Source organism: Grampus griseus (assembly GCF_964374135.1).
Source record: "Grampus griseus genome assembly, chromosome: 21".
Classification (NCBI taxonomy): Eukaryota; Metazoa; Chordata; class Mammalia; order Artiodactyla; family Delphinidae; genus Grampus; species Grampus griseus.
In genome coordinates this window covers 5,119,082-5,143,000 of record NC_139015.1, presented here as the reverse complement: position 1 = coordinate 5,143,000, position 23,919 = coordinate 5,119,082, and positions in this window count along the sequence as shown.

Genomic DNA, 23,919 nt, shown 5'->3' with positions numbered 1-23,919 from the left:
GTACCTCCCTTAAAATCAAAGTTAAGTGGACAGAACATAATGTTATAGGAGGACATACACTGAAGGCTGAGGTAATCATAAAAAAGGTATTATGGGGCAAGATTTAACTTTTAAGCCTAGGTATTGATATTATTCTTGCAGTGATAATAGAATGAGTGAGAAGTTTTAAGGGACCAAAAAAGTAAGGTGAGCTTGAGAAACAGTGATACATTTATACATAGGTTATATTTCAGTATAGGAATATATAGGAATATACATGTAATGTAAAAATAAGAAAAAAATATGGTTTTAAGAACTCACTTATAGTTCTATGATTTCTTACCAAATAAATCCCATAAGAAAAAAAATTTGCTTATTCCTTCAAAGATACAGACTCAGACACCAAACACTGTTGATCAGTGATCATGTGGAATGCTAGTGTGCTGTTATAAATGTTTTCAACATGAAAATATTTAATAATGCCCTATCAAATGAAACATCATTTTACTTGGCATAATAATGATATAGTTTATAAAACTGTAAAACTATTGTGTAAAAATAACTTGTATAAGTGTAAAGATTGTCAAAGGATATACAAAGTATGTTACTCTTACCGAAATAACTAATAGACCCCAATGCTTTGCCTTAAAAAAGTCCTATCTATTAAAGTCTAGGATGATTACACAGCAGAACAAAGCATTCGGAAATCTAGGGCTTGGAAGCTTGGGTTTGAATTCCTACGCTGCCATTTGCCGGCTGGGTCACATTCAACAAGTATTTAACCATTTTTATGCCCCTGTTGTCTCATCTGTAAATTAGGAATGACTATTGTGAAACTAAATCTTATGCTGTTATTAATTAATTGTAAAGCACTTATTATAGTGCCTGACACATAGTAGGAGCTTTATAAGTGTTAGTAAAAACCAAATAAAAACATTCAACTTCGGGATGTCTAGAAGTCATCCAAGTGGTACACTTGAATCTTACTGATTCTGTTTTAGCCCTAACTCTGGCTGAGGTGATGTGATTGTGATCAGAACAGAGTTTAGAGTGGGTTAACCCAAAATTCTGAGTGTAGTATAGAGAGTGGTAGGGTCAGCTTTGGGGACAGATGAGCTGATGAGTGAGAAATTTAGGATCAGGAAAGATGCGGAGTGGCACCATCTGAAACCCAGGAAGGGAGAGAGTGTATGAATTCCACCAGGTGGTTTTGAGGACTCTGGGTACCACTGACCATCCTCTGAGCCTGGGATAATGGAGCAGTTGGAAGACCCCATCGTAGTTCTGGAGCTGCTGCCTTTGGTCTGACTTAGTCTGCAGCTCAGACCTCACACCCTGCTGCTTGCTCCCTAGATTGCCTGTTAGGTTTAAAGGACCCCTTGCCTACGAATTGGACCCCACCCACACGATCAAGTTTCCTGGCATGGACCCATGGTGTGAGGTAAAATTTAAGAAGACCCCCAGTTTCTTGGATTTTAGGGAGTTGTGACTCCGTAATACCCGATAGATGAAGACATGCACATGGTGCAGGGGCAGCTGGGCAGAGTGGGGCTGAGGACAGGAAGGGTTCAAGCCCAGAGCAAAACCCCTGCTTCCCAAAGGCTGACAGAGACAGTTTGGCTTCTGTCTGCAGTGACTTCTGACACCAGCTACCTGGAGCTGAGCCGTACTTGACAGGTTAAGGACCCAGTCCTCTCTACAAAGCTGCTCTCACTTCAGGTGCCAGCAGCTACCAGGCCATCTTCACTTCTGACAAGATGGCAACCAATTTGGAGGTTTCCACTACCTTGTACATTTGAAGATTCGCTAGAATGACTCACAGAACTTAGGGAAGTGCTGTACTTACCATTATAGTTTTATTAGAGCAAAAGGATACAAACCAGAACCTGCCAAAGGGAGAGAATCACAGGGTGAGATCTGGGGGCTGAGGAGTAGGTAGACATGAAGCCGCCTCATCATCTCACTGTGGAGCCCCGGGGGCATTACCTCCTGTCAGTTGGTGACAATACTCGAGAGGATGCCAACCAGGGAAGCTCACCTAAGCTTACTGCCCACAGTTCTTACTGGGGCTTCATTACATAGGCATGAGTGATGGAATTGGCCAAATAAGAGTTTCCAGCCTTCCTCCCCTCCCCTATTAGGTTGATATCACAGCTGTGATGGCCCAACCTTCTAACCACAGGGTTGATCTTTCTGGCTCTCCCTTCATGAGTCATCTCATTAGCCTGAACTATCTAGGCGTCTGTCTTGAGTCATCTTGTTAGCCTCAACTATCAAGTATGGCCTTAGGGTATGGGTTGAGAGACCCAGCATGAATAACAAAGACACTCCACTCACTTGGAAAATTCCAAGAGTTTAAGGTATCCTCCTAGGAATTGGGGACAAAGGTCAGTTAAATTCTTTATTATGGTACTATAGAATTAAAAGTCTCTGAGTTTCTGAAGAAATGGGTTCGATATTTTACTTGTCTTTTCTTATTTCTGTTAATAATCGCCTCTCTTTCTGACTTCTACTTTTTTTTCTAGGTTTCTTAGTAGTGAATTCTAGCTTGTTTCCTAACTCCTGCATTCTGAAACTAAGGAGGGAACTAGGTAATACAATAGTATTACACTTATTGAAAAGTAGGTGCCACTCTAAGTGTTCCACATGTGTCTATCTGTTAGTCATCACAACAGTCCTGTGATAGAAGTATGTTACCACCCCTGTATCAGGGTCATGTTTGCGGTATATATCGGAAAATTAAAACAAAACTAATAACAACAACAACTGCAACAAGGATGACCTAAACATGTAACAGTTTATTTTTTCATGTAGAAAATGTGCAGAGGTAGTGAAACAGGAGGGAAGGGGGCGGGGCACAACCTTTAAAAGAATGACATAGCCATAGGATATGACAAAAGACTGGTTAGAACCAACTGGGTCCAAGATGGCAGAAGATCCGACTTCCAGTAGACCTTGAGCCTCATTACACACTCATTTTAATACATTAGCATGCTAAATGACACACCCACCAGCGCCCTGACAGTTCTGAGGCTAACCCTAAAAGGCCAAAAAGTGGGCAATGGTCCAAATCCTGGAAATCCCCACCCCTTCCCCAAAATAATTGGAATAATCCTCCCACTCATTAGCGTATGAAATTACCCAGCCCATAAAAACTAACCACGCCATGTTTCCGGGCTCTTTCCCCTTCTGAGATGGCCCACACTCTGTGGAGTGTGTTTCTCTCTAAATAAATCTACTTCTTACCTATCACTTCGTCTCTCACTGAATTCTTTCTGCGATGAGACATCAAGAATCTCATGTTCACCGGGAACCGTAAGTGGTCCTGAACTGGGAGAGTGAGTAACTATAGTGTAGAGAACATGTTCTTTCCATTGTGCTTCACCATACAGACCACGATGGCTGTTCCAGTTTCAGACATCACAGCTGCATTCTAGGCATCAGGTCAGAAGATGCAGTGACTTCTCCATTTAAAGACAATTCTCCAAAGGGCCATACAGCACTTATGAGTGCCTCTGACTTACAAAAGAGTAGTTACAGCACCACAGCTGGTCACAAGGGAGTGAGAATCAAATCTACTCACACACTCAGCTTGGACAATGGCAATGGAAATCACACTTTGCTGACTATGTGAACGTGATTTTCCTATTCCATTGTCTTCATTAGCTTTTTTTTGCTCTCTTAGAACTCCCTGAACAAATGGTTTGATTGTTTCTATAGGAACTTTCCTAAAGACCACTCAGTTCTTCAGTGGAAAGCATCAAGAGACAAATTGCCCCTTAAGATTCTTTGGATCCTTCTCCTTAAAAACCCTAGGCTTATTGTTTTCACCAATCCTGGACTGTTGCGTCTTGATTCATACCCTATCGTAATCAAACCCCTGCTTTGAAAGATCTGCCTTAAATCAAACTTTCACTTCTCCCTGCCAAAGCTTACTGAGGTGGTATTCTCCCTTACCATGTAAGAGGTGGACTCAACACTGCTCTATCTATCTATCCTTGTTTTTTATGTTAGTGATGTTTGAGAAGCCAGTTGTTGCCAAGAGGCTTGGAATGGTGGTCTGTATTTGGGTGCATGACTAATCCAAATAAAACTGTTTTTCTGTTACTGAGAAGCAAGGGGATACAAGTGCTGGGCTAGATAATGAACATTCTCTGCCACCACACCACCCCATTTTGCAGATGATTAGCCTGAGACATAGAAATCTAAGTAACTTATCTACAGCATTCCATGTAAGAAGTAGAACACCTGTAGAATATGTCTTTTTTTGGTAGGCATTAGATTTGTCAATGTCATCTATGGGTATCCTGTGTACAGTATCGTATGTTGATTCAGCTAAAGGTAATTACTGTCTTGTAAAGGCTACAACTAGAGGGAAAGTCTATTGGAGAGTAACTGCCTTGAACTTTTAGGAACAGCTTAATCTCAGAGAAATAATATCTTTCAGAATTAGATGTACTTTGTTCAATATAAATTAACCAAAATAATAGAAGGTAAAATATACCCTTATACAAAGGAGGAAACATAATCTAGGGGCTTAGATTTATGGTATATAGATAGATTAGAGGTCTAGAGTGGGAATCAAACATAGGGTTATCGCCTGAGTGAGAAAATGACTTTACAGGATTTTCTTCATTCTGTGATGCCACCCTACATCCTTCCTCTTTCTAAAGGATGTGTGGTGGGAGTGCCATGGTGTGTGAGTGCTCATTATTGAATGTGAATGTCTGTTGGGAGAGAGCAATATTTCTGTTTCTTTCCCAGTAATAAAAAACAAAGTAGAGTTCATAACGTTCAGAGAATATATTAAGTAAGTGCTTCCACTCCCAATTGCTTGTAGTATCTGTTAAGGCCCCAAGATGTTCTCTCCTTTTAGGCATAAGCAGATTACAAATTAAACTTACAGTCAAGAAGGTATTCCCAGATTAAGTGTGTGGAGCCCAAATTCTGGTAAAACTATGGTATAGTAGCTTAGTCTGAAAAGAAACAAGAAGAGAAGAAGGCCAATTTCTGTGTAATTAAGGAATTTCCAGACTTGAAACAAGATGTCAAAGGCACATGGGTATTTGTTAGAGCTCTAGAAAGCAGGCCCAGGACTTGGGGAAAATGCCAAATTCTGCCTGTTCTACAGGCACGAAATAAGCCAGGAGGATGATGCTTTTCAGGGATACCCTCTGCCAAAGGCAACAACACATGCGTCTTGATGCATATGATGCATAGAATATGTTTTCTATTATAAAAATTATATATATACAAATTATATGTATATAATTGTAGTGTGATATTTAGCCAGGAGAATATCAAGAGAAAGAGAAATTTCAGGTCCTATAACAATCTCTAGACCAAGTCGTATCTAGCTACGGGTATGAGACATAGTTAATTTAAGTTGACTGTTCCCCTTCAGGCTCCCAGAAAGAAAAAGTAACTCTTACCAGAAAGTGTAAACATTTTCCTTCATGAGTATAGAAGATCATAGAAGATAATAGATCATTATTATTGGGTCAATAGACACTTCTACAAACTACAGTGCACCAAGTGCGTAGTGCAAACACAATGAAATAGTTGTTTCAGCCATTAGGGAAGTCACTTAGTGTATGTTCTTCTGATTTTAGTGTTTTTAATTTTGTCAGATTCTTTACCAAAATGTATGTAAACCTTTGCCAAAAATGCTTTTAATCAAAGATGTGAACCAAAAACACAAAGGCAGAGAACCACTTATGGAAGTATCACAATGCACAATTTTGAAAAAATGAAAAAAAAGAATACCTATAATACTGGGTCTGATCATAGTTTTAACTTCTTCATTATTAACAGTTTTATAGCATACTATATAATGAGATAATGGAAAAACAGGAACTGAATTACTGGAATTCTAAAATTGGCTTGAAAATCACTTTTATATTTTCATACCAACATGTTACATTTATTTTCTATCCATAAAAGATTGTTCACAATGAACTACTGTAGTCAGCAATCTGGTTGGGAATATAATTGGGCCAGTTATCTCTGGCATGTTTTTGAGACAAGAGTCTATTGCATACCTTACATACATTCATGCTAGAATTATTTACTTTGTCATATATTTTTAATTTTCAGAATATGTCGGTGACTGATTTTAGAAAAAAGAGGTCAATTGCCCTACACATTGCTATTTTCTGTAAAGTGTTCTATAAAATTATTTCAACATCCTCACTTGACTTAAAAAACAAGTAAATGAAATAATATAATGTTATCCAAAAAAAAAAAAGAAAGAAAAAAAAGAACCTTAACTAGCTCACAGAAATCTTTAATTTGTTCAGAAATGTGTAGGGAATTTGCTTAGAGTATGTCAGAGAAAATAGTGCAGTAGGGCATTCAGAGGTCCATCCCTCCATAAAAGTAACAAAATCCTGGCAAAAACTGTCAAGATCAGCATTCTCAGAAATCTGGAATCTAACCAAGAGCAGCAACCAGTGAAATGCTTAATAATAATAATAATAAAAACAAAAAAAACAAAACTGAATCTCAGTAAGAACACAGAGCATTGTGTTTTAATTCAGTCAGGTCCCATTTCCTACTCACCACCTTGGCAGTGGCCTTGAGGATAACAACCCACATTCCCTGTACAGATGCCAGTTCTGGAGGGAGGAGAATGGATCTCATTTGCAAAGGATTGTTTTTGTTTGTTTTGATTTGTATGGTGCCTGGCTAAAAGGGCAATGTTTGTCAAAATCATTTACAATCAATGTATTAGTTGCTGCTGCCTGGGGCAGTGGATGAAAGTTGGGGCAAGAAAGAGCTTAGGAGCAAAGTCTGGGGAATGCGATATTTGGGGGAATAAGAACTTTAAAAATCTTTGACATATTCCTGGGGATCTACAAGGTCATGTGTGTGCCTAGGGCTGTGCACTTACTCAGGGGAGACCTGAGGAGGTCCTAAGCTCTCACCTCAGGCTGACCTTCAAGTTCTGCACAAGCAGGAAGTGAAGACTAAGGCAGAGTTCAGACTAGCTGAGCATTAAAGTCATGTCCCAAACACAGAGTGGGTCTACAAGCACCATCCAATCACTAGCTGACACTAAGCTAACAGAAGAGAGACTTCAGTGGCTAAATATGACAAAGAATACAGATTTTTACAAAATAAGTTCAGAAAAATAACCAAACGAACAAACAAATAGTAAGTAGTAGAAAACAAACCCTGGGAAAGGGAGAAAATAGATTTTCAGAGTTGTCATTTCATAATGTTTTAAATATCCGGTTTTCAAAAAACATTACGAGGCATACAGAGAAACAAGAAAGTGTAACCAATACACAGCAATTAATAGAAACTGTCTCTGTGGAAACCCACATATTGAACTTAATACATAAAGACTTTAAATCCCCTATTTTGAATTTGCTCATAGATAAAGGACACCATGGCCAAAGAACTAAAGAAGATCATGAGAATTAGGTTTCACCACATAGAGAATATCAATGAAGAGAGAAACATTTTTATAAAAAGGAACCAAATAGAAACCCTGGAGTTGAAAATACAATCATTGAAATGAAAAACTCACCAGAAGGGTTCAACAGCAGCAGTGAGCATGCAGAGGAAAGAATCAGTGAGCCTGACAATAGGTCAGTTGAGATTGTCTAGTTTGAGTAACAGTAATATAAAAAGAATGAAGAAAAATTAATAGAGTCTAAAAAACTTGTGAGATACCATCAAGCCTATTGACATAGGTATAATGGGAGTCCCAGAAGAGGAGAGAAGGGGGGCAGAATGAATATTTGAAGAGGTAATGATGAAAAACAAAGACACATCATACTCAAACTGTCAAAAACCAAAGACAGAATCCTGAAAACAGCAAAGAGAAGCAACCTATCACATGAAGGGGAGAAATCCTCAATAAGAGAATAACATCTGATGTTGCCTCGGAAACCATGAGGTCAGAAGGCAATGGAATGACATATTCAAAGTACTGAAAGAAAAAACTGTCAACAAAGAATTCTCTATCTGGTAAAATTATCCTTTTAAATTGAAGGAGAAGTTAAGACTTTTTCAGAAACATGAAACATCCAGAATGGGCAAATGCAGAGATAGGGAAGTCCAGAGACAAAAGTAGTTGCACGGGGCCGGAGAGAAGAGGGGATGGGGAATGGCAGCCTAATGGATACGTGGTTTCTTTTTCGGGTGACGGAAGTTATCCGGAATTGGATAGTGGTGATGGCTGCACAACATTTTGAATATACTACAAGCTACTGAAATGGTACATGTTAAAATGGTGAATTTAAGTTATGTGAATTTTAACTCAAATTAAAGAGAAAGAAAAACCTACAGTATTCTTCTCGGAAGAAACACCTTGGCTTCAGGCGTTCCGTCTTCTTTCTAGGTCCAAGGTGCCCACAGTCTCCTCCTCACTATTTGACATTTTCCTACAAATAACTTTCGAAAAACAAACTGCTTTTCCAAATATCATTCTGCTAAAATTCAAGGAAGTGAGAGTTTCCTGTTGTGCTTTGAATCAGTTTGAGGTATATTGTGAAAAAGAAGTAGGTTTAAGTAATTCTGAATAAATTATTGTAAAATAATGACCTTATTGTCGGTTAAGTGCAGGGAAAATTGTGAATGACTGAAGTTGGATCCATTTAATTTGCTCTTTGTGGTAGTTGCCAGACTAGCCAGTTCTGTACCATAACTTCCTCAAAGTTTCTTTTAGCAAAAAATTTCTTTCCAACTTCTGAACAAAGGACTCCGTTTGACAAACATTCACAAAATGCGTGTCTGTGCCTCCTCCAAAACACCTTCCTCTGCAGTGTTGATCGGACCTTGTCATCTTCTAGTGGCTCTGCTCAAAAGCTACATTCCAAATGGGTGGTCACTTGAGTTTTAGCCAGTAGACACTGTCCTGCGTCTTCACCACAGTACTCTGAGCAATTTATGCTGGGTGACTTCCAGATGATCATATCTCAAGTTCATTGCGCTGACTGTGTTTTAGCTCCATTCTAATGGAACAGATTACTCTGTTTATCTTTCCTTTCTCACTTGTATTTCTCTAGTCTCTTTACACCCTCTTGAGAATATGTCATAATATTTTGCAGAATTTTTTTTCTATCTTGAGACACAATTGCCGCTGTTTGAAGTAGAAATTTATTAATAGTGTAGATTCATAATATATTTTTCTCAATAGTTAGTAGAAGTAAGGATTATAATAATTAGTATAAAATATTTTAGTCACCAGATAGATAAGCCTTTCTCTTTACACCAAACAGCCACAACAATTTTTTTTTTTTTTTTTTTTTTTACCACACATTCGGTCCTCTCTAAAAGCATGTGTATTTTGTATCCCACAAAGAAACTTATTGACACATCAAGAAGCAGGTTATATTTTATAAGATTTTGGACTTGGACTTACTTTTTCTTACCAAGAAAAGAAATAATAGTAAATTCCTTTTAAAAAAATAATTTTATGAAGACAAATAGCTGTTTGATTTGAAATTTAATTTATACTGTAGTAATGAGAATAACAAAGTTAAATGTCATATGACTATCTAGGGATGGCCTGTAGTCTTAAGTAATTAACGAGCTGTTTTGGAGATAAATGATGTTCTTAAACTGAATATTCTCTTTTTGTACTAGTTCAATACCATCTTTTAGTAACTGAAGCAGAAGTGTCCCAGAATATTGATGAAAACATCTGGGACTAGAGTTTTGCTTAATATTAAACACAGTCAATAATAAAGTGACATTTAAAAAAAATCCCCTGTATATGTTTTTTATTTAAAGGAACTGCATTACATACTTATTTCTAATATTCTATACTTACTACTGCTGTTGTAGGAGTATTACGTTAAATAGTTACATGTAAACCCAGAGAGAGCAAAATCTATGTATGCAATTCTGAATAATATTCTACTGGCTCTTTATCAAATACAACATTCACAATTACTTATGTGTAAATTATCTACGTTATCTTTTGTCTAAATGTCTCACTCTCACTGCACTGATGGGTCTTGGTAGAATGGGACCACCATGATAGTGAAACTACCTTCCGGATGGGAAGATAGGTCAGAAAATACAGTGTGATTGTGTAAGTATGAGTGGGTTTGCTCTTGCTTTTGATTATGGATTTTGCTAGCCAAGACATTTGAGAAGTAGTTTACAGTGGTAAACATATGTGCAGATACTCTCTTTCATCAACGTATTTGCAAATATTTTCAATGACATCTTTTGATACTGTTATTGACTTCCATGGGAAAATCCCTATTATTTGTAATTGACTTAACTAACATTTTTTTCTAAGCAAGCCCATGGTATTAAAGAGTGATTTCTAAGGGTTTTATTCATACAGTTAAGTTAGATTAGTTACTAGACTGTAAACTATTTAAGAAGGTCTCACTCATCTTCCTATTCTCCCTGTTGCCCACAGTGGGCCGTCACTACTTGCTGAGCACAAGTGAAATATTTTATAATCACTACATATCATGTCTGTTTGGCATAAATAGATTTTTTTATGTTAGAATTGCTTAAAATTGTGTTCGAAACAGAACTCTATTTTTATGTCACAGAGCTACGCAATTTGCTTTCTAAAGACCATTTCAATGAACCAATATTCTATTTTACGTCACAGCTGAGCACTGAAGTTCACTCCTTTAGGTGATAGCACTGCTAATTCCCTGACCAGCTTCCCCAGGAAAGGAGAATTCTTTTAAGTCTGGTGCTGTGCTGTAAACACACTCCTGTTTATTCCAGCTAATGAGAAACAGGCTGTCTGGAAATGTGTCTCTGAGGAAAATACTGAGCAAATCTTTAGAAATTGAAGCTCTCGAGATTGACTGAAAAGATAACATTTGATGATGTGTTGTAAGCAAACCATAATAGCAAGCTGGAAAGTAGGCAAATCAGAGATGAAATTTACTTGGATGTGGCATCTTGGGCTGTGGATGGAGCAGGTAAAGGGATTGAGAGAGATGTTTGCATATATGGAGTCTTCCCTTTCCTCCTCCCCTGCAGCCTTATCACTGCCTCCCCCTCTTCTCCCCAATTCTGCTGCCTTGCTGGGAATCCTTCCCTGGTCTTCTTATCTCTCCCTGGGATCCGTCAGGCTGCCTCTTCCTCTTGATCTTCTGTTATAAGGTGTCTAATAGTTTATAGCCTTTTTAATTTTCTGGTGCTTCCTGTAGACAGTTTCAAATAGCTTCTGTAGCTGCTTTAGATCCTTTAATTTGAAAAGCCACCAACTTTTGAATAATAGTCTTCATTATTGGAAAGTTTTACAAGGCTGTGCCTTACTGAGCATTGATTTTGTGCTTGGAGAATACTTTTATCCAAAATATAAATCATTTTACTTAGGGTAGAATTTATAATAAAAAATAAGGCTTGTTTATTTTTCTGTGGCTTCTCATCAAACTCCAGATCTCCTGAATCTCTCTTCTTTATGTTCTTCAACTCCTTGAAAGTGCATGAACTACTTACGGGTCATTAACTTATGTGTAAATGCAAGTGGAACTCCCGTTTCAAGTAGATTCATTCATTCATTCTAATCAGTCCTCTAAATTTATTTCTTGCATCTATTCCTTTGCATCCTTTGCCATCACCGAATGTTGGGTGGTTTTCCTGACGCTACCAAAAGGGCAGCATCAGTGGTGACTCCACATCGTCAGGTGATCTTTCCTCTAGAAAACATTAATGGGTTTTATTTTTCTATAAGAAGGTGAGAAAGTCTATATCAAACTTCATTTAACCAGTATTACTGTGTGATTTCCCCTAGTAAAAAATATCACATAGTATGATAGAAATTTTTCACTAATTTCAGAATTTGTTTTCCATTTGATAGCTGAAGAACACATGAATTTTCGAGTGTTCACATATGCCATGCAGGGTGTAGGTCCTAAACAGGACTGGAGTGTAGAAAAATAACTTGGTCACCTCCCTGGAAGATTGCTCCTACTGCCACTACTACTAGTATAATTTCACATTTTCATGACAGTTTCTTTTTCCATAGCTTCTATGGCTTCCATTGTGGTAATGAAAAAGAACCAGACTTTTCCTTGTGAACTTTTTAATGCTTGATCCCATTTGTACTTCACAATTGCTTAATGATAGAGGTACAGCAGGTAATATCAGTGATATTTCAGTGGAGTCTCTAAGAGGTTAACTGAATTACCTGATCAAGTTTACTAGGTTAGTAGCAGACATCTGCTGATTTTGGAATTTGTGATCTACCAATGGCTGGCAGATACAAATTTATGGGCCATGGACCTTCGGAGTTCTGTAGACTTATTTCAAAGAGGTTCATATCTGCACATACATATCTTTAAATTAAATATTATAATGATATCTTTATGAGTATTTTTCAATATGATAAATAAAATACAAATTTATTTTAGGTACTATTGGCTTTAGAATAAATTTGCATTATTATGTATTTCTTAAGCAATAATTACTAAAGATAAAATCAGTGCCATAGTGTCTGGATCCTTTTTTGATGTTAAGGAATCTTCATATGAAAAAAATGTTGGGAACCACTGCACTGAATCCTGGTTGGGGTCTCTGGGCTGCAGAGAAATCTGAGGAGAAGGAAAGGACCTATCCTAATCATAACTGAAGAAAACAAAGCTTCTTTTGCTCCCATTCACCTTTCTTCTAGCTTCTATTCTCATCTGTCACACCCCAGCTCCCTGTCTCTCTCTCTTCCTTCTCCCACCAGGAAAACAAACAAACTTTAGTTTTATTTTTTGACGGTTACCTAAATTTTCTACCAACAGTATTTATAGAATGTCTGTTGCAGACCTGGCCATGGGCTATACACCTTCTATACATCATTTCATTTTATTCTTGTATCGGCCATGTAAGGTGGATATAATTTTTCACATGTTGCATGTGAAGAAACTGAGGTTCAGATAGATTAACTGCTACAAGATTACAAAACTGGTGAATTATAAATTCATGATTTAAAATCAGATCTAACAAATCCCAATGCCTACATTCTCTCAAAGATAAATCTTTGGATTTATATAGTTTGAAGCTTAAGTATGAAGCAAAGTAGCTAAGGTAGTACTAGAATATAGGATTTCATTTTGCTACTTCAAAATGAGCATCTGTTCTTTGAATTCAGGGATTGTGTCTCTTATGTTCATCCGTGTATCTCCAGCACAGTAGCAAAATGTCTGGCATGGACCAAATGCCCAGAGAAGCCTTTTTAACTCTTTCTCATTCTTCCCACTTCATACATTCAGTTGATCAAATGATGCTTTTGATTCTATCTCAGAAATGTCTTTCAGATGTTATTTCCCTTTCTTCCCATCGCCACTTTATTTGTATAAAGTCCTCGTTATGAACTGAAATTTGTCCCCACAAAATCCACATGTTGAAGTTCCCCTTCCCAGTGTGACTGCATTTAGAGGTCAGATCTTTAAAGAGGTAACTAAGCCAAACCATATTGGTCTAATCCAATACGATGGGTGTCCTTGTAAAAAGAGAAAGAGATCCAGGGAAGCACATACACAAAGAAAAGGCTATGTCAGGGTACAGTGAGAAGATAGCCATCTGCAAGCCAGGGAGAGAGGCCTCGGGAGAAACTGAACTTGCTATCACCTTAATCTTGGACTTCCAACCTCCAGAACTATGAGAAAATACATTTCTGTTGTTTATGCCACCCAGTCTGTGGTATTCTGTTATGGCAGCCCTAGCAAACTAATACAGGGCTCATAATTTATCATCAAAGAAATTGAAATCATTTTCTACTTTTTCCGCTCTCCTATTTTATTATTAGGAGCGAGCCTGTAATTCCCTGGTCTCATGTTTTGATGACTTCCCACTGTGGAGCACAGCTGGCTGCATGTTGTGTGATTAGCAGAGCTCCATCTCCTATGACCATTCCAAGGAGGGGCTCAGGACATCAAGAAAAAGCTGACTCTGGGAGATGCCTGGAGTCCCTTAGATAGGTGTTCCGATCAAGCTCTGCCAGTGTTTTTTCTTACAGTATCTTTCATTGACACAGACATTATATATATATATATTTAACATTTTTATTGGAATAGAATTGCTTTAAAATGGTATGTTAGTTTCTGCTGTATAACAGAGTGAATCAGCTATACATATACATATATCCCCATAACTCCTCCCTCTTGCAACTCCCTCCCACCCTCCTTATCCGACCCCTCTAGGTGGTCACAAAGCACCGAGCTGAGCTCCCTGTGCTATGCAGCTGATTCCCACTAGCTATTTTACATTTGGTAGTGTATATATGTCCATGCTACTCTCTCACTTTGTCCCAGCTTACCCTTCCCACTCCCCGTGTCCTCATGTCCATTCTCTACGTCTGCGTCTTTATTCCTGTCCTGTGCCTACATTCTCCAGAACCTTTTTTTGTTTTTTCTTAGATTCCATATATATGTGTTGCATACGGTATTTGTTTTTCTCTTTCTGACTTACTTCACTCTGTATGACAGTCTCTAGATCCATCCACCTCACTACAAAGAACTCAGTTTCGTTTCTTTTCATAACTGAGTGGTATTGCATTGTATATATGTGCCACATCTTCTTTATCCATTCATCTGTCAATGGACACTTAGGTTGCTTCCATGTCCTGGCTATTGTAAATAGATCTGCAATGAACATTGTGGTACATGACTCTTTTTGAATTATGGTTTTCTCAGGGTATATGGCCAATAGTGGGATTATTGGGTCATATGGTAGTTTTGTTTTTAGTTTTTTAAGGAACCTCCATACTGTTCTCCATAGTGGCTGTATCAATTTACATTCCCACCAACAGTGCAAGAGGGTTCCCTTTTCTCCACACCCTCTCCAGCATTTATTGTTTGTAGATATTTTGATAATGGCCATTCTGACTGCTGTGAGGTGATACCTCATTGCAGTTTTGATCTGCATTTCTTTAATGATTAGTGATGTTGAGCATCCTTTCATGTGTTTGTTGGCAGTCTGTATATCTTCTTTGGAGGAATGTCTATTTAGGTCTTCTGCCCATTTTTGGGTTGGGTTGTTTGTTTTTCTTGATATTGAGCTGCATGAGTTGCTTGTATGTTTTGGAGATTAATCCTTTATCAGTTGCTTCATTTGCAAATATTTTCTCCCATTCTGAGAGTTGTCTTTTTGTCTTGTTTATGGTTTCCTTTGCTGTGAAAAAGCTTTTAAGTTTCATTAGGTCCCATTTGTTTATTTTTGTTTTTATTTCCATTTCCCTAGAACATGGGCCAAAAAGGATCTTGCTGTGATTTATGTCATAGAGCGTTCTGCCTATGTTTTTCTCTAAGACTTTTATAATATCTGGCCTTACATTTAGGTCTTTAATCCATTTTGAGTTTATTTTTGTGTATGGGGTTACGGAGTATTCTAATTTCTTTCTTTTACATGTAGCTGTCCAGTTTTCCCAGCACCACTTATTGAAGAGGCTGTCTTTTCTCCATTGTATATTCTAGCCTCCTTTATCAAAAATAATGTGACCATATGTGTGTGGGTTGATCTCTGGGCTTTCTATCCTGTTCCATTGATCTACATTTCTGTTTTTGTGCCACTACCATACTGTCTTGATTACTGTAGCTTTGTAGTATAGGACACAGACATTATATTTTAGAAAGCATTTGTATACACTTGTCTCATGTGACTTGATTCTTAAATCTGTAACATACATAATATGTAACTATGCAATGCAAAGCTGACAAAAGAGATGTAGAGGCCAGGTCAATTACTCAGTGTCTGATGGACACTAATGGGCAGAAACAGCCTGGAAAGTCTCTTTTCGAAGCTCCCTGCTCTTTCCACGTGATCACATTTAAGAAACACACCAGATTATATTCATTTGCTGTGCACAGTGGAGTTGCAATAAACATATATTTAGTTTATTTGAATTAAACTGTGGGAGAAGGCCCAAGGTAGAAATCATTTAAATTAAGCACAGGCTATTGTGTCAGATATCTTACTCAACAAGCATATGCCCCATTCAAGGGAGTCAACTAGGTGGGAAAGAGTAATTTGGGTTTGGTGAATCCTATGAACAAAGATGTTTGATTTCCAGGCGTTTCAGCCATTGATAAAGAAGTAAAATGTGTTGTCCAACCTTAAGTAAGTTAGAGAAATCAAATACATTAATTTAGGGCTCTAGGGTTATAGAGACACATTGATTAAGGAAATGATATTCTGATGTATAATTGGTTAATTAGAGCTATTCTGTCTCTGTAAATTTCCCTTGGAAAATTAACAAATGGACCTTCTGATCTCTATCTTCTCTTTCCAGTGAGATTGTTTGAATAGTATAAATAGGTTTTCCAGCCGCTGGATCACCTCCTCCTATTGAACCAGAGTAACTTAAGTAATCAGGTTCTCATCCTGTGAAACCAAGGACTGGATACTGGCTCCATGTTAACTTGCCAAGACGTAAATACCTGAATAATAGGAATTCCTCTTTCTTCTCTACAATAATCAAGTCTTCAAATAGAGAAGTTTCCAAACAGTTTTTTTTTTTCTTACAGCTGTGATGATTAATTTTGTGTGTCAACTTGACTGGGCTAAGGGGTGCCCATTGCAGCTGGTAAAACATTATTTCAAGGTGTGTCTGTGAGGGTGTTTCCAGAAGATATTAGCATTTGAATCAGTAGAATGAGTAAGGAAGATCTGCCCTCACCAGGGTGGGTGGACATCATGCAACCAATTGAGGACCCCAGTAGAACAAAAGGTTAGAGGAAGAGCAAATTCTCTCTCTGTCTTTGAGCTGGGAAGTCCATCGTCTATGGCCCTCAAACAAAGGAATGCCTGGTTCTCAGGCCTCGAGGCTCAGGCTGAATTACAGCCCTGGCTTCCTTAGGTCTTCAGCTGCAGCCAGCAGATCCTGGGATTTCTCAGCCTCCATAACATGTGAGCCAATTCCTATAATAAATCAGTATGGGAATTTATCCTATTGGTTCTGTTTCCCTGGAGAACCTTGACTAATATACAACTATTCTGCTTGTTATTCCAAAACGATTGCTAATGCATAATGCTCATCTGCTCTACAACCTGGGCCTTGGATCTTTGATATTGGAGGCTTTAAGGTTACTGTTTCAATAAATAATGAGTCAGAACAAACACAGAGGGCAAAACCATTTTATGAATTTATACATACTTTGGAAGAGTATGTGTAAACATGTCACAAGCTACTGGAATGGTATTAAAAAGGAGCTAACTCTTCCTCCTTTCTACATGTCCCATCTTATCTAATTTGTTCTTGTAATTAAGGATATGGTTCAGTAAAGAACAACAACAAATCTTTATCTCATTCTGCTTTGAAAATATTTTACTGCATGCTGAGGTTCTCCCTTTTCTGGGCTAGCCAGTTGTTGTATATCATGATTAAACTGAAAGGAAATGAAATGCAAGTATAGTTAATCCATTTTTATTTGATTCAGTTCTCTTTATTTTTATCTTTAGCCAGATACAAACAAGCAAACAAAAAGACCGTTGTGATTTTCCAATTTCTTTTTGTGTATTTTGATGTCTTTTCTGGATAGATTTCATTTCCTATGCCTGAGTAATTATCATAATGGACAGTATAATTATGTATTTTCTATCTCAGCTATACACATGAGCAGTGTGAGGGGCGTCCATATCTAAAGCCAGTGAAATAATTTCCCTGTGAATGCTAATTTTGTGCTATTATAAATGGAATTATTATTACTTAGTGAGAAAGTGTTCTAAACAGACTACAGGTATTTATGTAAGTATCCATAAATGGCCATGAAAACATTACGTTAGATACTGAGCAACTTTGTGGAGAATATCAGGCATTGTTTAAAAACACTAGAAATATAAATTATTCCAGCTATTAGAAGAGGAGTCAAAGGAAAACTATGCTGAGTAGTATGGATACCATTACACTGTTCATGAGAGAATGCGTCCAGTGATTTGTGACTAAGGTAACTTTGCCAGCACATTAAAAAAAAAATCCACTGAATCTCAAGAATGATATCATTTTAGAAGCTTGAATCACCAATATAAGGAAAGGATTGTTTATTTTCATTTCAAACCCATTGTGGAATTTTTCATGCTTAAATATACGAAAGCGTTACAATTTTAGTCCAGCATAAGGAGTATATCACAAATGGCTCGAAAAGGGATCAAAAGTAGAATCTAAATTATTAACTGCTTTACATCATTTTTTTTTTTTTTTTTTTTTTGCGGTACGCGGGCCTCTCACTGTTGTGGCCTCTCCGGTTGCAGAGCACAGGCTCCGGACGCGCAGGCTCAGCGGCCATGGCTCATGGGCCCAGCCGCTCCGCGGCCTGTGGGATCTTCCTGGACCGGGGCACGAACCCGTGTCCCTGCATCGGCAGGCGGACTCCCAACTACTGAGCCACCAGGGAAGCCCTTACATCTTTTTATTTAACAATTCTCTCATGTAGATAAATTCAGTTTTAGGTTACCTTTGCGTAGTTGCCAATTGCGACTTTCTATATTTAAAAAAAAAAAGGAAATTAGGCATGATATGCTTGACATCTTTTAAAGTGTGTAATGACTCTACCTTTCTGAATGTTGGTCACAATGTTACACAGTGTTACATTTCTAACCGCTTTATTTCTTGAGTTTCCAAAATTTGTTAGTGAAGATTTAGAAATAGTTGATTAAAACTTGTTCTTACAATTATTAGAATACTAATAGTATTCTAATGTACTATATACTAATAGTTATATCAAATTTGTGGATGTGATAAAAATTTGCTTGCCAAATCTTTAATTAATCTGACCATAATGTAAAATTTTGTTTTGAAGGGTTATCTTGAAACCAAGTTATGGCTTCCCATAACTGAGAATGACAGTGATTAAGAACCCACTTCTTAGAACATATGGCATGAATTGCACCTAAGCTTTCACTGAATACAGTAATAATCATGTCACTTATTTCCAGCTTAAAGCATTCCACTAGAATTATTTTGTTTCTTTGTTTGTGGCATAATCATGGGAAGTTCACCTAAGGTAGAGTAGTGACTGTAGAAAATTGTGGCTGATTGCAACACTTGGGGACAATATTTGGCCTTCCAATAAAGGATTACTTGGTCCAAAAGTTTTAGCATGCAGCATCTGGTATTCAGGATAACATCATGTTTTTCTAAAAACCCTTGTCAAAGTTCTGGCTGAGTAACATCCCAGAGTATTTGCAGTACTTCTGCCAGCTTTTCTTGCCCAGGCAAAGCTGCACTGTCATCACACCAGTGGTATCCAGTTAATACCTGTTAATAGCCTACACACTCTTGTAGGCTTGAAAAAGGTGAGACCTTTTTTTGTAGCTTGGGAATAGATGTGAACATAAACTATAATTAATTAATAGCCCACGTGGATTGGCATGAAAAATAATAGCTTCATGGGTCCTTCAAATCTGATCTAGCTGCAAACTTTCAGTGTCAGAGCAACCTCTTGAGAGCCACTTGAGCTAATTTGAAATTAGATGAGTTAAGGAGAGCACATAAGCTTTCCTTTTATTGAATATAAATCAACTTCTAAAGCTTGGAAAAATAACCTTCCCCGTGGTGTTGTGATTGGTGATCCCAGTGGAAAACTTGTTCACACGTGTTTAAAATGCTGATTCAGTGATGGATAATCGTTGAAGGCTTTTATTTTTCGCGCCCCTTGGAGCATCTAATTGTGCAGTTATTCTTCGAGAGTGTTTCTGCATCGTTTACCCCAGCTTAGGCTCAGCAGCAACACAGCAAAGGTCCTTGGGTCAAGACGGGCCTGTGTTTAACTTCTGTACCCCTGACTGGCGTCAACCACTCGAGATGCCAAGTTCCTCCTCCTAAAGTTGGGTTGATACAGGTGCACTATCCCTTATTTGCAATTCTGAAACCCAAACACCACGGAAAATTTTTTTTTCTTATTTGGCAGCAGAAACCTGGCCTGACCTGAATCCGTTGTCAGCAAACCTGACCAGAACTGACATGAGGTTATTGATAGTTTTTCCTTATTTCGCTCTGTGTAGGAATTTATACATTTCACTGAGGTAGTATTAATATTGTGGATTACTGGGAGATACCTCAGACCCTAAAACTTGAAGATTTCTGAATTCTGAGACATATGTAGCCTGAGGGGTTTCACTCTAAGGGATTATGGACCTGTAATAACAACTGTGAGTGTTGATATACAGAGTCAAAAAGCAATGAGTATTGATTAACAGTGCCCAGACAAAGTAGGGATGCTGCAGATACTTTCCCCCTTTTCCTTCCCAGAGAAATGTCCTCTGCAAAATTATATTCACATGAGACAATTCATTTCCCTCCTTATCCCCCCAATAAAAATGTGATGACATCATTAAAAAAGGATAATTCCAGTTCAGATCTATAAGATGTAACAAACAAACTGCAATCATTAATTTTGGAATGTTTCTGCCACAACATTATAATTTTAACAAATTTTATGCCAAGGACGATTTCTTATTGCCTGGCCTTACTGGATACTCAGAGGATATGCTGTCCATTGTGAGCAACATATATTGGAAGACCACAGGGACCCTGGAAAACTGGAAATAACTCCAGAAAAAACAGAAAAAAGTGGAGGAAATTATTTAGAGGGACAGCCTAAATATTTCAGCTGTCTGTTTGATTTAAAAAAAAAAATGGATAAAGAGAATGGGCTAAATAGCACCTATTTGGAAAACTTCTAAACCAAGATCAGTGAGAGAACTACTTAGTACTTAGTACTAGAGTGAACAGCCTTAAAGACATGTTATTCGCATCCATCAGTTCAGAGTGCTGATAGGAGCATTTCTCATTCTGCTTTCAAGACTGACCGTTTTCCAACTGTATCTTGGCTATTGGCTATCGTCTTATTCATATGAGGCTCTAAATGCCGAAGTCAGAATCAGTTGTCTGAAGATACATGATGAAGCAGTAATAGCAGTGAGTGACGTTTGCTTCATCAGTGGAGTTATTGCTCCTTCCATGAGTATGAGTAATAGGTTAAAAATGTGCAAAGAGGAACTTAGCAAGGAAATTAAAAAGTATTTTCTGAGAAGTTTGTATTTCCAGATACACTATGGCATAATAACAATCATGTCAGTAGTATTAGTGTTTGGCCAATTAACACGTCAAGAAGAGGACCAGAAAATCAATATAGAAAAATTCATACTGTCAAGGAATGGGACATGCAGGCTTGTTATCTCTCCCCAGAGAGGAGAAGAAATACTACATTTGATGCATGAGATTTTCATTGAAGATTATATTTCAGTGTTAAAGAGATCTCTCTCTCTCTTTTTTAATGACATAGACTTGAATAAATGATCCAACTATAATCAGAGGACGATTAACAAGTTCTAAAATGGTGAAAATTGGACAATGACATTTTATATCCTGGAGAAAGAATGTCATGACCTATTCTCTGAGTTTTCCTTTACAGAATGTCAAGACAGTCTTTCTGTATCGCTCTAGAGAGTAGAAAAGAGGAAGCTAGATGGCTATTTATGAGGGTATTAGGCTGATATTAAAAGAATGGAAGTTAAATGTTTGTGGGAGTAAAACAATGCAAGAGAGCAAAGTAGAGGACATCAGTCTATCTGGAAAGAGATTTTACCAAAAAAAAGGTTGGAATTAATGCCCATCATTTCCTTAACTTGGTGACTAACACTTATATCCTCCAAGGAACATCTTAACATGTACTTTGAGAAATAGTGTGCTGTGTTAGTGTGATGGTTGTTTTATGTGTCAACTTGGCTAGACTATAGTGCTCAGTGATTTAATCAAACACTAATCTGGGTGTTGCTATGAAGGTATCTTGTCCATGTGGTTGACATCTACAATCAGGTGACTTTAGGTAAAGGAGATGACTAGGTAATTTGGGTGAGCCTCATTCAATCAGTTGAAAGCCTTGAGAGAAAAACTGAACTTTCTTTCAGGAAGAAGAAATTCTGCCTCAATCCTGCAGCAATAACTCTTGCCTGAGTTTCCAGCCTACTCTTTTGCCCTACAAATTTCGCTTTTGCAAGCCCTCATGATCGCATGAACCAATTCTTTAATTCTGTTTGTCTGGAGACCCCAGACTCATATCACTTTCAGTCATTATATTATGTGCCCTATTTAGGAAATGTATAGACAGAAATCAGAAATTTTCAAATGCCTGGCAGTTGAACCATTCTCGGTCTTTGATAGTTGTAGATTAATACCGAAACTTTGTACTGAGAAGACAGGAACCTACATAAAAAGAATGCTGGTGTATTATTCATTCTGACTGATGACTGAATAAGATTATTGAGGACTTGATTAATTAAAATTTATCTTCCAAATACAGAAAATTTCTTCAATCACGTGATCTTTTTAAAACGGTGACAAAAATTGGAAACTCAAGTCCCTGGCTATATGTATATAATGCCAAACATCTGCAAGAAAATGAAACAGTCAGTGGAGATACATAGCATTGCGTTGGTCCAGCATCCAAATAATGTAAACATTGCTATAATTAGTTCCAGGCAAATTAGACAGAAACATGTTTTTTAAAAGTAGCCTAGTTTCCAAAAGTCTTCTTATTTAGCTTCACTGTTCTTTAGAGTTCAACACAAATCATAAAACACCATCCATGCTGCCTTTCTTGGCATTGCTCTGTATATGAGCACGAGAGAATGTTTTGAAATTGAACGAGCGTGGGGTTGAATTCCACGTTGCTGCTTTCCATCTGGGGTAAATTGAGATGATCAGTTGGTCACTTTGAGTCTCAGTTTCCTCATCTATAAAATGGGGCTAATGGCACCTACCTCAAGGTGCAGTTGTGAGGATTGATGAGCTAAGATATGTAATCAGTACTTAATAATGATAGCTTTTAATCTAGTTTCTTACTCTATTATAATTTGCTAGTTTTGCATCTGTATTTAAGATCAGTGGATGCAAGGCCAATGAGTGCTGTGGGAGCATCTGTCACGGGAACAAGTCTATACCTTCTTGCAGACAAAACGCCTGTGCTTCTTGGTTCCCTCTTTCGCCTTCTGTCCACTCTTCCTTGAACTTGGTTTCTTTGCACGTAATTTTATTCTGGTACAGGTGTGTCTCTGCGTCTACTTTTTTTTTTTAAAGAATCAATTTTATTTATTTATTTATTTTTGGCTGCGTTGGGTCTTCAGTGCTGTGCGCGGGCTTTCTCTAGTTGCAGCGAGTGGGGGGCTACTCTTCATTGTGGTGCATGGGCTTCTCATTGTGGTAGCTTCTCTTGTGGAGCACAGGCTCTAGGTGCACGGGCTTCAGTAGTTGTGGCTCATGGGCTCTAGAGTGCAGGCTCAGTAGTTGTGGCGCATGGGCTTGGTTGCTCCACAGCATGTGGGATCTTCCTGGACCAGGGCTCGAACCCGTGTCCCCTGCATTGGCAGGCAGATTCTTAACTGCTGCGCCACCAGGGAAATCCCTCCGCATCTACTTTTAATCCTCCTAAGAGACATTGACATCTGAGCTCAGTTCTACTGTGCTGGACTTTTTTGCTGCCTCTTGTTTTTGTTTATTATTTATTGTTTATTATGTTTTGTTTATTATTGTTTTTCCTGATGCAATGCAGCTAAAATGTAGCTCAAGATGCAAGACATTTAAAAATAAATTTCTGTTCAAGATTATTAAATTAAAACTTAATCATCATAACATTCTTGCTTTGTATTTCATTACGAAAAAGCTCTAGATTTTTAATATTTGAAATAAGTGGAAAATGCAGGAGCTAAACAAAGGTCACATGTATATACTAATGAGTAGAGTATGTTCTGTGTAATCTCTCCAGTGGTCACATACCATATATTCACATATGTCCTAATACATAATGTTTAAATTGTGTGTGTGTGTGTGTGTGTGTGTGTGTGTGTGTGTGTATATATATATATACCAAAAACGTTATTCTTATCAGCAGCTACAAAACAACCTTTTTAATCATTTCAACAATGGCAGTATTCCCTTTTTTTCTTAGGAAATGTCTTCTTAATGGTGAGCATTTTACTTAGTATGGCTAAAATAATGCTAATAAGCAATTGAAGATAACG